A 12,500-nucleotide genomic window follows, 5' to 3' on the forward strand; every position below is an offset into this window, starting at 1 on the left:
TCCCCATCGACATTAAACAAAGTTCACCCCTGTCCATACCCAAGCACAACTTGGATCTATGGATGGGAAACAGAGAATCTTGCCCCAGGACTGCTCGCTGCATGACTCATGGACAGAGATAGCGTCATAATGCTTTATACCAATGTACGGGTCCCCTCAAATTATGTATGGTATGATCCCAGTTATTCTCATTAGAGAGGATATATAGTTATCGGCCATGGGATGGGTAAAGTCAATCTCTAACCAAATGGGGGAGGTTAATTAGAGCACAAAAAAGTAAAGTGTCCAGGCTTAAAATGGTCCGCAAGGGCAGCCTGCTTAGTACTTACCAATGAACCTATGCGCTTCAACATTCTCCATTACTGCAGATCAAGGCCAGAAGTAAAGCGATGAATCTGGGGGTAGTCAGTGTGAAAGATTTACCTCCTGTCAATAAACTGCTCAAAAATGTCTTCGTCTACCCTCTTTCAAGAAGTCCTACAACCTAAAGGCTAGTTACAAGTTCCATTGGAACATGCCCATTTTATTCACATTCACCATAGATTCATAGTCTGTTAATAGGCTAATGGCCAGAGAGGCCTTTCTAAGCCTAGCCAAATTTTCCTGAAACTATAATGATGTCCTGTATCCAAACAGAACATTAAGGGCCAGGCATTTATAAACCATCTCTGTCCAAAAGGGACACGGGTGCCAGGCCTGCTGGAAATATCCTTTTCCCCATCCACTGGCCTAAGTTTCATTTAAACTAGGTAATGGATGACCTCAACTTCATGTGGATGAGAAGCCTGTGCCATAGGATGGGCAGTTTCTGGGTCACATAGCAAGATTTGTCACAAACTACCCTTATAACTCACACGACTGCCTTGTGCTGAACTCTCTCCAATGGCTAGAACTGCCACAACTCCTACCATCACAATTTGAAATCATACACTCCACATTATACAAACCATCCTCCTGCCCTGCTGTCTCCTCCCTTGTATCCACTTATACTCCCACTCGTACCCTCCGCACCTCAAACCAGCAACTGCTAGATATTTACCAACCTAAGAAAACTGTTGGCAAACTACTGTATAAATCCTCAGTTGCCGAAGCTTGGAATAAACTTCCAACACTCATATGTTCCATTACCCACCCTATACACTTTAAAAAGAACTCAGACTTCACCTTCTAAACACCAAGACTTGCACCTGTCATGACCCTACGTAACTCCACTACACTCCCACACCTTACTCTATCCTACATTCTCTCTGTTAAACTGTTCCTTTTTTGGGAATCTTACTGCACCTCTTCCTATACCCTCCCGCCCTACACATGCAGTGCAGCTCTCTCACCTTACACTTGTAGTATTCCTAAAATGCTACATCCTTAACACATACTTCTACACCACTTCATTAAATGTATATATGGCTTTGAAAACTTAATTGCTGAGCATACCTTAACTAAAATATATATCTATTACTATTGTGTATATATCTCCTTATCTGATGTACCTTAACTATTTCTGTATCGTGGACTGTGAATTTTATGTATTGTTAACTGTCTGTAACTGGAGCTTTTCTCCTTGGGTCTCTAGTAACCCAGCTTGGACTAGTCCAGTTAACAAATGTCAATAAATAGATAAATAAATAAATGTGTGTATTAATTGATATGTTCATAGGCAGGTGCTAGGCTAATGGCCCTAGAGATTCTTCCCCTTTTACAGTTCTCTATTGTGACTTTATTTAACAGCAAATGACCCTTTATTCCATATGACTTTCTTTTATTACCCTTTTGTTCTGTTGCCATGATTCAGTTTTCTTCTAAATGACTATAAACTCTTGTCGACATCAATTCCAGTGTGTAGTTTATACATCGTCAGAAGGCGAGCTGTCAGTTTGTAGTTTTTAGGATAGTTTGCAGGTTCACTGTTTAGCAATAGCATTATTTTTCCTGTCATTAACCAGGCTGCTGTCTGTTCAGGGTGGTCATATAAATAGTTCCTACTCATGGCTAAATCTTCCTGTGAAGATGTTAATACTTTTAACCAGAAGTCAGGTACTACATCTGGGCCTGTGGTTTTCCAACTAGCAGATTTCTTAACTTTGTTTCAATCTCTCTGGCTGTTATTTCATCCCATTTCATATCCTGTACCTTTGAACTTATTGTTCTTTCTTTTGCTTCTTCTACCCATTTAGCAACTTTGTTATGTTCCACAGATCTTTATCGATATTTCATCGATATTTCTCCAAAATGCATCTATTTCTTCTTTTTTTGGTGGTGTTTTCAATCCCTTTTACCTTGTTTCCCAGTTCTCTATAAAACTTTTTGGGTCATCAATAAATTGCTTATTTTGTACTTTTCCTTTGTATTTATCTGCATATCTTCTTAGTTTTTCTGCATATGCTGATATTTTTAGTTTATTAATTGCAAAAGTACACACTTGATCCTGATCTGTTTTGATACCGACCATTGCTTTTATCAGGTCTATATTATATCCTCGAATGCTTAAAAAAGCGAATGCTGATTGATCAAACTTATTTTCGTGAAACTGAAAAATATCGAAGCAGCAGAAACTCGAATTTTTTCCTAGGGAAAGAATTTGGTTGTCTGTTTCTGTTGCTTTGTTATTTTCTGTTTTATGGTGGGAAGTTACCGGTCGGATTCAAGTAATTGTGCGATTGTGTGGATGTGAGTGTTAGGGTGATTTAGGTTAGTTAGGGTTAGGGCTCAGGTTAGGTGTGTGTGCGAATGTGTGGACATGAGGGTTAGGATGGATTTAAGTGAGTTAGGGTTAGGGAGCGAGTGAGGTGAGTGTGCAATAGTGATGGACCTTAGGGTTAGGGTTTGGGTTAAGGTAAGTGGGTAGTTAGTGGTGTGTGCATAGTTTAGTGTAGGGTTAGGTATCAGATTTTAGGTGTATGTGTGTGGATTTCTGTTTGTTTGGTGTGCTTGTGTTGTGTGTATGTGTTTTGGATCAGCGATTTTTTTTCCCTGGGAAAAAAATCGCTGATCTAACAGTTCGAGATTGTAAGCTTTCACTTAAATTAGGTGGCTCAATCAGCGTTCTCTTTTTTAAGCGTTCGATAATATAATATAGACCCCTTTTATCACATCTATCTTCCTGAGTATTTTTGTCTATTTCCTCTTATAACAGTGACACTTCTTGTGTTAATTGCTTTATAGTTTTCTGTATTCAGTACTTCCATGATGGCAATCTATTTACACCCTTCCTTGTCCTTACTGCCCTGTGTATTTTTGGTAAGACTGATTCTGTTATTAATTTAGCTGCACAGTAATATATCCTGTTTACTTCTGTTATACTGTATAGGTTCATAGATTCATAGGTTCATACTAGGCTATCTGCCCTAGGGCATTTATAAGCCTAGCCAGAGTGTGTTTGGCTTTCTCCACCCATTTTAAATTAATTTTGCTATGCCCTTTTTCGAGGATAGTATACTGTGCCTCTGTCTAACAGTGACACAGAAGTGATACCCGGGGTAAACCTATGATCTCCCATCCACTCATCAAGATTCCTCTTGAAGAGAGTCAATGAGGGACTCTGCCTAACCTGGACTGGGATTTTATTCCAGAGTGAAGGGAGCCTCTCGGTTATGAATCTGTCCCTCCAGCATGTCCTATTTATTTCAGTGCTGAGGTTCAAGTCTTTTGAGTGCATAGCTCAATGGGATTTGAATTTTCTGAGGTGCAGCATGTCCATTAATTCCGGGTTGGACTTGGCTTTATACATCAGGCACAGATCGCCTCTGAGCAGGTGGTATGCCACTGAATAGAGCTGGAGTTTCTTTAACTGGGCAGCATACGGCATCTGCTTGAGCCCTTTGATCCTCTTGGAGAGGTACTTTTGGGGTCTTTCCAGTTTCTGCAGGTGTCTGGTAAGGTACATCCCAAAAAGGGCACTGTACTCAATTATGGGCCTGATGAGGGATGAGTAAAGAGGCACAATGACCTCCCCTGATCTAGATGTGAATCCCTTCATGATTAGGTGGGCTATATAAAATGTTTTTCCAACCACTTTGGTCACGTGGTTGTCAAATGAGAGATTGCTATCAACTTGGGTCCCCAGGTCCCTAATTACTTCTTCTGTACTTAATGGATTACCACCTATGTGGTAAGCACTTTGTTTTTGCCAAAGGGGGTGACTATACACCTTTTGGCATTTAGCTTGAGGCCATGGCTCTGGCACCAGTTGTCTGTTTCTATGAGGTCCTTTTGGAGGATGCTTGTGTAGGTTGAAGAGTCGATTATGGCACCCAGTTTGCAGTCATTTGTGAACTTGGTCAGCCACAGTCCTTCCGTGTTGGCCTGTACCTCCGAGAAATATATACCGAACAAGAGAGGTCCCAGGACTGAGCCTTGTGGGACGCCACTTGTAACTGGTTTGGAGTCTACATGGCTCCAGCAATTCTAACCATGTGGGTTCTGTCCTTGAGCCAGTTTGCAACCCATATACTGATATAGGGGTTTATATTTAAGCTGGTGAGCTTATCTATAATGCCCGAGTGGGGTATTGTATCGAAGGCTTTTGCAAAGTGCAGGTAGGCTGTGTGGACCACCTTCCCCTCGTCAATGGCCTTGGTGACTATTTCAAAGAAATCAACCAGGTTTAAGAGGCAGGATCTGCCCTTCACAAAGCCAGACTGGGTAGGATCCAGTGTCTGTAGGTCCCCAATATTTTTATTTATGAGGTCCATGATGATCCTTTCCATAGCTTTGCAGACCAAGCTAGTCAGGCTTATGGGGCGATAGTTTCCAGGATACGTTGAGGCACCACCTTTGTGGAGAGGGACCACTGTTGCTGTGCGCCACTCTTTGGGTACATATCCTGTAGTAAGGCTGAGATTGAACAGTAGTTTTATGTTTGGCTTTAGCTCTTCTTGAAGTTCATGTAGGATGCAGCCCGGGACACCGTCTGGTCCCATTGATGCTGTGTTTTTTGCTTTGGAGAGGGCAGCTCTTACCTGAGCATCTGAGATGTCAGGGGGGCAGCACTCTACTGGGATAGATATTTGCCCTTTTGGTGGGGAGGGGGGGGTTTGCACTGAACCTGTCAGCTAGGATGCTGGCAATGTCTGTGGGTTTGGTGTATTTTTTGTCATTTTGGACTAATTCTGAGCATATCTGGGAATTTCCACCCAGGTTCCTAACATAACTAAAGAAAGCCTTGTGATTATCCTTAGTGTCCTGTGCAATTTTCTCTCGAAGCTGGCCTTAGACGATTTTATGAGTGCTCATAGTTTTTTGCTAATACTGATCAGAGATGCCTTCCCTTTTTGGGATTTTGCTCTATCATGTAGTAGCTTCCTCCTTCTATTGTATAGTTTGTTTATGGCTGGGGTCCACCAGACAGGACGTCTGCCTTTGGAGGATTGGGTCTTGGTTTTATTTGGGATTGCATGATCCATGCATTCCTGAAGGTGTTCATAGAATGTGTTTATGAAGGATTCTGCGGTCTGGGCCATATTTTCCACAGGCCCATGGGGCTTTGAAGGATTCCACCTTGGTTTTGAGGAGTTTGAAATTTGCTTTAGAGAAGTTTTTCACTGTGGTTTTCAGGGCATGAGTGGAGTCAGGATGTGAATATCCAGTGAGATTAGTTTATGGTCTGATCCTACCAGTGAGGGATACACTTCTGGTCTGGAGCATAGAGTCCCCATGTTGGTTATGATCAGGTCCAGTATGTTTTCCCCTCTTGTGGAAGTGGTAACAAGTTGTTCCATAGCATTTGAGTTTATAAATTCTAGGAACCTTTGGGGCTAGGGTGCTGGAGCTAGAGTAATGCTCCCAGTCTATGTTTCGGTAGTTGAAGTCACCCAATATAATGGTGTTTGGAGAGACCTTCATATTTTCCAGTGTTCACAGGAAGGCCGAGTGAGGTTCCTCGGTTTGGGAGGGTGGTCTGTAGCAGGCTATAAACTGGAAGGCAGTTTTACCCACTGTTAGTTGCACATGGATTGTCTCTGATGCTTCGTGCTGTGCCACCAACCTGGAGGTGTGGGTATCTTTGACGAATATTGATACTCTCCCTCCTTTTGTGGTTTGGTCCAAGTTTTGTGGCCGAAAGGCATGGTATATGAGGTATAACCTGGTAGTGCTGGGGTGCTCTCGGGAGCCTTGAACCAGGTTTCTGTTACTGGACAGATATCGATGTTCTCCATGCTAAGGAGAGTTTTGAGTGCGTGCATCTTGAGGTTTAGACTTCTGGCATTGAGTAGCATTACTCTTAGTTTCTTATCCCTTCTGATACCTATGGAGGTGGGTTTGTCTTTTGAGCCTTGCCTAAAAAAGGCACTATTGGGGGTAGCAAGAGCCTTTGCCAATATCCAAAAGCCCAGGGGTGACAGGTGCAAGCCGTCTCTAGCAAAGCATCATGGCTTGTCAAGCATGTCATCCAAGGCTGACAGGCATTGGATCCCCTTTGAATGACACCAATACTTAAGCCAATTGCTGAAACTGATCATCTTGTCTTCATATTGTGGCATCATTCTTGGTGAGGGTAAGATGCTACTCAAGGTCAGGGTCATACCGGCCTGGGCTACATGCTCAGAGAGCTCCTCTATGTCTCTTTTCATGTAGTCCAGGGAGGTACGTCTCAGGTCATTCACACCAGCATGGACAATGACTGAGTCATATTTGTACTTGCCTTGGAGTGACCTGAGTGCTTGTGTTATGTGGCGGATCCTAGCGCCTGACAGGCAGCTCATCGTGACCTTCTCCTTGTTCAGCCTGGTGAGCGGGACGTCAGTGTGCCTGATGATAGAGTCACCTATTACAAGTGTATCAGGTGTGTTGTTTAGCCTTAAGGGCTGTGACTGTTCGGCACACTGGCTTTGTGAGCTATGTGTTGCACATGTTTTGTTTTCAGGTAGTGGTTGCTTGGGTGTCTGCTTTGGAGGTTTCTGCTGCTTAGGCAGATTTTTATTTAGAGCCTCCGAGTATGTTTTTGTGTGTTTATGTGTTTGGTTTGCTGTCGTGGTAGGTCTATGTGAGACTGGAATTGTAGTGAGTGTGGTTTCCTTCTCCTTCTGACTGGTTCGCCGTTACTGAGTTGAGAGAGCTTAGCCTCCAGTATGGCTACACGGTTGCATCTCTCATATGTGTTAGAATTTGTTGGGAGGAGGAGAGGGTTGTCTGTGTACATGAGGCAGTTGTAACATTGCCTCAAGATTCCCAGATTCACCAGCTGGACCGGAGAGGAGATTGACAACTGACCTTTGGACATGCTAGAATAGTATTAGGAATTTCTTTATAACTGAAAAAATAAGGGCCAACGGGGAACGAGGTACTCAAGGGGAGTTTGTGAGGGTGTAGTGCTTTTAATATTTTAGTGCTGACTTATATAATTGCATTAGTGAGCAAGTGCCAGGTAACTTAAATGCAATATGTTACAGGTAACTTAAATGCAAAAACGACCAACAGTAACTTTCTTTCAAGTGAAACAAGGAAATAAGTACAGTAAGCAATGCAGATATCACTAGGGATCCACAGAAGTGCTGAAAAGCCGTGTTTTAGGTGGAATTAGCATTTCAGGGAAATAACAAGCGAACAAACAACAAGCATACAAATAAAGCTAGATTCAGCAGGCCTGGATCTAGTCTATGCTACAGCAAACAAGGTGTACCAATTTCAGTAAGAAACAGTTCAAATATGCAGGCATTATAAGCCTTTAACCAGAAATTCCCAGCTCAGAAGGGCAGAGTCCAGCCTCTCCTCCCACAAGAGTGCAGATCAGGAACCTTCTTAATGTAAAATAACTGGCCTGAAGCCCAAGTGCTTAAACCAGAACTAATACACTTTTAGAATAACAGACACTGAGCCCTCAATCAGCAGTTCACAACTTAGAAGGATGTAAGCTACCTGTCCTGCCACCACAGTGCAGGCCACAAACCTTCCTAATGTAAAACAACTGGTCTGAAGCCCAAGTGTTTAAACCAAAAGACTTAGAATGATAGCTACACTTTAATCAAGTTACTACCAAGCAGTAATAAATACAGTTGAATACTTTAAATAATGCCTGGATTAGTGCTCAAGTTATACAAACAAAGTTAGATTCAGCAGGCCTGGATCTAGTCTATGCTACAGCAAACAAGGTGTACCAATTTCAGTAAGAAGCAGTTCAAATATGCAGGCACTATAAGCCTTTAACCAGAAATTCCCAGCTCAGAAGGGCAGAGTCCAGCCTCTCCTCCCACAAGAGTGCAGACCACAAACCCTTTTAATGTAAAATAACTGGCCTGAAGCCCAAGTGCTTAAACCAGAATTAATACACTTTTAGAATAACAGACACTGAACCCTCAATCAGCAGTTCCCAACTTAGAAGAATGTAAGCTACCTGTTCTGCCACTACAGTGCAGACCACAAACCTTCTTAATGTACAACAGCTGGCCTGAAGCCCAAGTGCTTAAACCAGAATTAATACACTTTTAGAATAACAGACACTGAGCCCTCAGTCAGCAGTTCCCAACTTAGAAGGATGTAAGCTACCTGTCCTGCCACCACAGTGCAGGCCACAAACCTTCCTAATGTAAAACAACTGGTCTGAAGCCCAAGTGCTTAATCCAAAAGACTTAGAATGATAGCTACACTTTAATCAAGTTACTACCAAGCAGTAATAAATACAATTGAATACTTTAAAGAATGCCTGGATTAGTGCTCAAGTTATACAAACAAAGCTAGATTCAGCAGGCCTGGATCTAGTCTATGCTACAGCAAACAAGGTGTACCAATTTCAGTAAAAAGCAGTTTAGATATGCAGGCACTATAAGCCTTTAACCAGAAATTCCCAGCTAGAAGGGCAGAGTCCAGCATCTCTTCCCACAAGAGTGCAGACCACAAACCCTTTTAATGTAAAATAACTGGCCTGAAGCACAAGTGCTTAAAACAGAATTAATACACTTTTAGAATAACAGATACTGAGCCCTCAATCCGCAGTTCCCAGCTTAGAAGGATGTAAGCTACCTGTCCTGCCACCACAGTGCAGACCACAAACCTTTCTAATGTAAAACAACTGGTCTGAAGCCCAAGTGCTTAAACTAAAAAGGTTAGAATGAGTTACACCAAGCAGTAATAAATACAATTGAGTACTTTTAAAATGATGCAAAAGCAACATATAGTAGGAAGAAACACAAATACAGTAAAAGCAGATAATATTTTTTTTGTTTGAGTGAGCAAATAAGATGGGTCCAGGAGTTACAGGCAGAAACAAGTGCAAATGCAGGCCTTCAAATCGGAAAGTTGAGAGAGATGGAAGACCGCCCAAATGGCCAATAGCTACAAATTCTGGGCCAGAACCACTCCTTATGTGATAGACAGGTTACCTAGTACATACCACTCCCACTGATACGCTAGAAGGCTTCCCTCCAACACAGAAAGGCTTGAGGGGCTCAGAAGCTTACAAATAGTCCTGGATACAGCAAATCTGTATCTGGAACACTAATTACAGGAAAGGTAGGAAACAGGCTTACAATTTTTTTTTCAGAAAAGTAGCAAAAACAGTAGTAAAAAACAATTCACATGCAGTGCAAGCTGGCACACTTGAGTATATAGGAATATTAGTCCACACACAGTTTGAAAAAATGTAATTAAATTAAAAAGGACTAAAAGCAAGTGCAGAAACGGTTTATTAGGTAGAATGCGGTAAAGAGATGGGACTGGGGGAGTGTCCTAGATCAAATCTGCAGTGGGGCAGGCACTGCAAAAGCCACCAAATTTAAACTACAACCAAGAATAGGGAGGGGGTGGGGAAAAGTTTCAAGAGATATGTGAGGAATCAGAGTGCAAATTATAAAACCAAAAAAATATATACTGATCTCTGTATATTTGCAGAACAGTAAGACAACAGATATCTATGCAACAATTTAGCTCTGTAATATAGAATAATACAGAAAAATATACTCAGCTCTATATATTTGCAGATAGTCTTGTAAGGCTGTCTCTCAACACACAGTTTCCACTTTAAATGCAGACTGCTGCTATTAACAGGTCAAATTAAGGGAACCTTGAGTTAACAACACACAAGCAATAGAAACCACGATGTGGGGGGGGGGGGAGTTTCAACAGAGATGTGAGGAATCAGAGTGCAAATTATAAAACCAAAAAAAATATACTGATCTCTGTATAGTTGCAGAACACTAAGACAACAGATATCTAAGCAACAATTTAGCTCTATAATACAGAATAATACAGAAAAATATACTCAGATCTATATATTTGCAGATAGTCTTGTAAGGCTGTCTCTCAACACACAAGTTCCACTTTAAATGCAGACTGCTGCTATTAACAGTTCAAATTAAGGGAACCTTGAGTTAACAACACACAAGCAATAGAAACCAAAATGAGGGGTGGGGTGGGGAAGAAAGTTTCAACAGAGATGTGAGGAATCAGAGTGAAAATTATAGAACCAAAAAATATATACTGATCTCTGTATATTTGCAGAACACTACGACAACATATATCTAAGCAACAATTTAGCTGTATAATACAGAATAATACAGAAAAATATACTCAGCTCTATATATTTGCAGATAGTCTTGTAAGGCTGTCTCTCAGCACACAGTTTCCACTTTAAATGCAGACTGCTGCTATTAACAGGTCAACTTAAGGGAACCTTGAGTTGACAACACACAAGCAATAGAAACCACAATGGGGGGGGGGGTTTCAACAGTGATGTGAGGAATCAGAGTGCAAATTATAAAACCAAAAAAATATATACTGACCTCTGTATATTTGCAGAACACTACGACAACATATATCTAAGCAACAATTTAGCTGTATAATACAGAATAATACAGAAAAATATACTCAGCTCTATATATTTGCAGATAGTCTTGTAAGGCTGTCTCTCAACACACAGGTTCCACTTTAAATGCAGACTGCTGCTATTAACAGTTCAAATTCATGAGTCTGTATGGACAGTCCTAATTACTGTGTTCATTTGTTTTATCAAACTTCTAACTCACTTTAAAGTATAGCTGATGTACATCTAGCTTCAAAGGTAACCTGTCACCTGCTGGCATTGTGGTGGAATAGATTGCTATCATCATAGGTTCATAGGTTCATAGGTTAGTACTAAGCTAACTGCCCTTGCGAGCCATTTTAAGCCTAGCCAGTTATCCCTTGTGAGATTCAAACCCTGCACCTTGTGTTTGTAAGGCAAACACCTTAACCATTAGGCCACCCTCCCAATCCCCCAATACCTATGTTATCATTAATCTGTATTAATTAACTTGTACATGATGTCAGTCCTTTTTTTTGGTAAATTGCCTACATTATAATCTATCTGTGACATAAAGGATGGGGATATAATTCAACAATATACATACAGAGATGGATAAAAGACCACCATTGATTTTAACCATATGTATCAATAACATGGATAAAAAGGAAAAAGTCTCTGTGAGGTATAGATATGGATAGAATGAAAATATATCTGTAGTGTTATTTCTGACTAATCAGCAACATCTGTGGTATGTTTATGGAAACCAATGACTTGCAGTCAGGCATACGGTCTGATAGAAACTACATGAAGATAGCTCACTCTTTATTGTATTGATATGTTGCCACAAGTGCATAACAGTTCATTGTAATATGCTGACTTTGTTCTGCACTGTTTCTATATAACTTCCATTATGTGTGTTGCATACCATATTATGAGAGTAATATTTGCTATGATGTGTATCACTGACTGTGGTTGTATATGACAGGCATCTGACATTCATGGAGTACACATGCGCATTCTGTCACATTCTGTCAACAGTCTAGGCTTGTAAATGCCCTCGGGCAGATAGCCTAGTATGAACCTATGAACCTATGAACCTATGAACATGCTCATTCTATCACATGCTCATTCTGTTTGGATGTGCATGTAGCAATGGAACTCCAATTACTATGACACATTGGCTTACTTGTTTTGATATCCATTGCCATGGGGTCAAATCCCACATGTGAACTATGCAACTTTTTAATGGATTGTACATGTGATGACGTTGTTACTTCTTATATATTACATATTCAGACCTTTTTTTCACATTTATTCTGATTATCATTTCATAGCAGTAATAAAAATGAAACATTGTTTAGCACAGTTTTGCATTGTAAATGAGAGGTGATAGTTGACATATGCTTGTAACAGCATCACATCAATATGCGAGACTCCATATAAAGTGTGACATTTGAATATCACACTGTCTTCCAGATGTCAGTCAGAAGTAGGGAAGAGAATTTCTCATGCAGAGAATGAAATTATAATTGAGGTTCCTCCACAGCATGACTGCAGTCTTCTTGGATGGATAGGCAATACTGTCTAGAGGAATGAAGTGTGAACAGACCTTCCAACCATGATCAATGCTTTGGGCAGTCACAATAGATCCAGTAAGGCCTCTCAGTGATGTTACTCTGGCACGATCCTGAGTTCAGCCTACAGACTGCTGCTACGAGAGGGTGAGGAATGTCACTGGAGGTGGGCCACAGTGTTACTGGTCTCAAATTATACCACCAGGACATAT

The sequence above is a fragment of the Protopterus annectens genome, chromosome 2.part1 (assembly GCF_019279795.1).
Source record: "Protopterus annectens isolate FY-2018-M chromosome 2.part1, PAN1.0, whole genome shotgun sequence".
Taxonomy (NCBI): Eukaryota; Metazoa; Chordata; order Ceratodontiformes; family Protopteridae; genus Protopterus; species Protopterus annectens.